This window comes from Mus caroli, chromosome 14, assembly GCF_900094665.2.
Source record: "Mus caroli chromosome 14, CAROLI_EIJ_v1.1, whole genome shotgun sequence".
Classification (NCBI taxonomy): Eukaryota; Metazoa; Chordata; class Mammalia; order Rodentia; family Muridae; genus Mus; species Mus caroli.
In genome coordinates, this window is record NC_034583.1 from 101,525,657 (window position 1) to 101,530,890 (window position 5,234).

At 33.5% G+C, this 5,234-nt stretch overlaps 1 pseudogene; it reads right to left on the reverse strand.

Moving 5' to 3' along the window:
- Positions 1 to 4,712: 4,712 nt before the first annotated feature.
- Positions 4,713 to 4,807, reverse strand: LOC115029259 (annotated as a pseudogene).
- Between the last annotated feature and the right edge of the window lie 427 nt (positions 4,808 to 5,234).

Below are 5,234 nucleotides of genomic sequence, written 5' to 3' on the forward strand. Positions count from 1 at the left end.
TGCCTCTATTTCTTTGTGTAAAGGTGAGGCACTAGGGCTTTCCCCAAAATCTTTAGTATCATTTAATCACTCTCCTTCCTCCCTCTATACTTCTCTTCTACCACCATTCCAGTGAAATACCTCCATATTTCTTTTTCCAGTTCATACTACTTGTGTCCTACTATTTCACTCTCTGGACCCTGTTCTCCCAACTTTGTTATCCCTTTTAAACTTTTTCTGGTACCTAAGGTTCAGGAGGGGTGATTTTTAATAGTAAAGAAGAGGCAGGTGAGTCTCTGTGCCTGGCTCACCTTCCTCAGGAGAGGATTTTCGAGTTTTGTTTATTTCCCCACAAATTTCATGATGCATTCTTTTTCTACAGAAGAGAATTCTCGCTCCCTCTCTTCCAGCTTAATTCTACCCATTGAAAACGCTCTGCAAAAATATTTTTTCGTAACAAGCTCCACACTTACCTTAATAACTTGTCCTTTACAAACTCCAACTATGTTTAATGATAACTTGTCTTGTGATTCCTTACAAGGGAATAGGACAAATCTTGGCATCTGAGCAGGGATATTTTGATACAACTGTTCAAATATAATAAACTTGCAATGTGGAATTACTGATTTTGCCATTAAACATTGCATAATGTATATATGCCAAATTCTCATTTGTGAAGGAATTAGTCTCTTAGTAAACATTTTGCTTTTGATTTACCACACTGGTAAAAAGCTGAGTCATGAAATCTCTTTATTAAAAAACAGAAATAGTGAACAAATGTAGATTTGGCAATGATATTAAAGAGACAGTTCACCCAAACTACTTAAGTTTATTTTCTCAGTCATTAATATGCAAACGCATTAACTTTGCTCAGCTCTCCTTATATACTCCATTTAATTTATGAAGAGGGAGATATTTTTCCATCCTTTCATGAAACAAATTTTGTATATTCACACACATAGAAGTTCCTCAAGTCTCAAAACATATCAGGCTTCTGAAGAGATAACAAGAGCAATTATAATCTACATGGGAAGTTAATAAATTGATTTTTGTTTTTTACTGACAAAGACAACTTTTTCAAAGCAAAAAAAAATAATAGGAGGGGACTAGATTATGTTAATTTGTTAAAAGTGAAAGATCTTCCCATGTTCTTCCTATATGTAGTACATCTTCCTGATCTTTAGCCACTACTGTTGCTTCTTAAAATGTAATTTTATCAATTCATTGTTATATAGTGATACTGTGGATTTAATGATTATTTTAAGTAAATTTTTATTTTACTACATTATACTTGGATATCTTCTATCTTCTACATTATAATGGACTGTTGGATTTAATGATTATTTTAAGTAAATTTTTATTTTACTACATTATACTGGGATATCTTCTATCTTCTACATTATAATGGACTATTGGATAAATAATTCAGTACACCATTATTAGAAAATAGTAATAAAATACCTAATGATGATGGTCTATTACCTAAAATGTAAGAATTAACTAACACATATTATTATGTTGGTTATATATAAAAATAATTCATTGATAAATGACCGGGCTTTTATCCTTCCACTGCTGCTACAACCTTGAATTCTAACTTTGTATACTGGCTGTATTTCCCTGCTTTGTAACTTGATGAAGAAAAATGTGTCTTCTTTGATACTGCGGCATATATGTATACACCTTAGAATCCACTCTCCAGACTGTATATAAAAGACTCAATAGGGACTCTGACTTAGATGCTTCACTGAATATGTATTTGTGGCAGATGTTCTTGATGCACGACTGGGATTTGTGGTTAGGCAAAGAAAGACTACCCATGTTAAAGCTTTTACAGTTCATGAAACATTGTATTATACATTTGAAAATCATTTTGGACATTGACTACTAAAAGTTATTTACCAAAGTATGTACACACACAACTCTATTAGTTCCAAAATTAAAAAAAAAATAAGTTTGTCTAATTTTAATACTCTTAGTGGTTTCAGGAAATGCTCACAAGGGATGATTTCAGGGACTATGGGTTTCTCCAGTTTTGGTCTATCTGAATCTTTTAAGATCAGTAAGACAGTGACAAGAAGCTGGAGCAAGCTCTTCTTCATTCCAATTGACAGAGGGTCTCCTTTTAATTTCTGCTTAAGCTAAATGAAATGCTTATGGCAGATCCTGGGTTTTATGTGGAATATGGGTAGTCCAGTCCTCGCTGGAGACCTGCCTCTCAACAAATGTCAATAGTATTAATATAAATTACACTGTTTATCATTTTCTTTTTAAGATATTACATTAGTTTAGTTACATTTTGAACATTACACAAAAGGATAGTATCAAAATTTAAAAAAAATAGAAAAAAAAAAAACTGTCCCATTTCTCCTTAAGAGAAACTAGCTTACTTATTCTGGGTCCAGGTAAACTGAAATAACTATTGCTATCTCTCCAACTTTTGTTCACATCTTACTCTTATTCTTGAAAATTAAATGCAGAAACTCTTAAGGGTTTATTTTTCCTCTTTATAATAAATGACACAAATTACATCTCCTTTCTGAATTATCTCTCCCAAGTGTTGCCAGTGGCTTCTTTTAAAAATACTTTGCATTAGTAAGTACCTTCCAAATGAAAAGCCCATTTGGACTAGACATTAATTTTACATCAGTGCTTCATACTCGACCTTGTCATTAGGTCAGCACTAAATGTCATGAATCAAATACAATTCTGCATCTGCATTGGTGTTTGTTTGTCTTCAATGTGCAGCTTGAAAACAGCTGTACTCTGCCATCATTTTTGGTTCTCTTTTATTCCCTTTTATACTCATTACTTCATATATATATATATATATATATATATAACTATATATATAGTTCATAACTATATATACATATATACATATATACATATACTTCATAACTATATATATAGTTTTCCTTTTTTTACTGTAATTTTTTTAAATAGGTATTTATTTCATTTACATTTCCAATGCTATCCCAAAAGTCCCCACATGCTCCTCCACCCACTCCCCCACTCACCCACTCCCACTTCCTGGCCCCGATGAACCATCTAGAGACTGCCATACCCGGGGATCCATCCCATAATCAGCCACCAAACCCTGACACCATTGCATACACTAGCAAAATTTTGCTGAAAGGACCTAGATATAGCTGTCTCTTGTGAGACTATGTCGGGGCCTAGCAAATACAGAAGTGGATGCTCACAGTCAGCTGTTGGATGGATCACAGGGCCCCCAGTGGAGGAGCTAGAGAAAGTACCCAAGGAGCTGAAGGGATCTGCAACCCTATAGGTGGAACAACATTATGTACTAACCAGTACCCCCCCTCCCCCGAGCTTGTGTCTCTAGCTGCATATGTAGCAGAACATAACCTAGTCGGCCATTAGTGGAAAGAGAGGCCCATTGGTCATGCAAACTTTATATACTCATTACTTCTTACCAATAGTATACCTTATATATATTTATATAGATACAGATTCTTCAAGAAAAAAAAAAAACACCTAATTTTTTTCCTTTGTTCCAAAGACTTTGGTCAGTTTCAGCAGGCCCCTAGAGAAGTGTCTCAGCAAGCTGGCAGAGAAATGAATATATGATAGCTATTTCTTTTCTCTACTTCTTTTCTTTTCTTTTCTTTTCTTTTCTTTTCTTTTCTTTTCTTTTCTTTTGTCTTCTTTTTTTGTGCTTTGGCTGTAAATACTGCTTGCTTTGTGTTGGTTTTGGAACAGAACTATATGATCAATTCATTTTGCTCTCTCTTTGTTTCTGTAAATACACACTAAATATTTATATTTTTCTTACACTCTGAAAATTATTCTTCGTTTTTCAGAAGTAGTAGTCAGCCCTCATGAAGGAAACTTTTCTTGGAACCATAAGGCAACTACAGAAAACAACGCTCAATCAAAATACAAGATTATAGAGCACAGTCCCCAGACATGCATCTACAAAGCTCTGTTACACTCAAGGCTCAGGAAACACCCCGGAAGAGAGGACAGAAATGTTATAAGAGACAGAGAATGGGGGGATATGCTGTGAGATTTTGTCTTCTAGCAATGTGAGAAGCTACTACCAGAAAGTCTTACCAATGTGACTTCATAAAAATGAGCTGAAAAAAAAACTATTAATAGAAATGCCAAAATAAACAAGGAAAATTCCACAAGGATTTAGGTATGCAGAAAGAACAATAGGTAACTAAAAAATGCTGAGATTGAAAAAATAGTACTCCTCAGGGGACAGCAGTCCACTTTTTAAATTCAGTACTAAATGGTCATCCCTGGAAAGAAACATTAGAAAAACAGCAACAATATACAGACTGAGCTAATTATTTATATATATATTTGTGTACGTGTGTGTATACCATATATGTATATATGTCTCTATGTATCCCACATATACGTTCCATATATATATATATATATATATATATATATATATATATATATTATCCAGGATCAATGGGAGGAGAAGCCCTTGGTCCTATGAAGGGGAATGACAGTGTGGTGAGGTGGGAGTGGGTGGGCGGGGGAGCACCCTCATAAAAGCAAGGGGAGGGGGAATGGGATAGGGGGTTTGCAGAGGGGAAACTAGGAAAGAGGATAACATTTGAAATGTAAATAAAGAAAATATCCAATAAAAGAAAACAAAAGAAAATAGATTTCTCTCATGTAATACATTCAGATTATTATTTCACCTCCCTGTCTTCCTCCTAGATTCTTTCCACATTCTCTTCCATCTTAAAAACATGGAATGAGACACAAATATGAATGTCATCCTTGCACAGGGGCCAGGCTATTCTCTGTATCATTTCAATTTGAGTATTGTTTTTAATTATTATTTGTTTGTTATGTACTAGTAAAGGAAGCAAGAGTGCTCCATATTATTATATTTTTGTAGAAAAATTCTACTAATTCCTGTATAGACTATTAATACATTTCAACTAAAAAGATGTAATTTTGTCACCTCTACAAAAGTCAGATGTCCCAAGACATAACTATTATCTTCCTTTTATTCCAATTTACTATTTTTATAGTGTAATTGATTTTTTTTACATTTAAATGTTATACATTTTGGAATATTTGGATTCGCTAATATTTTATGTTGTCTATAGTGGTCTATGTTAATATTTACTCATAATTTTTTATTCTGTTGCTTCCAACTTATTTTTCTCTTAATTGATATCCTCTGGGATATTTTTCTTGTATGAATATTTTATGTATTGAATTTAATTGGCTAGTTCTTGGAGGGACTCTTAACATAT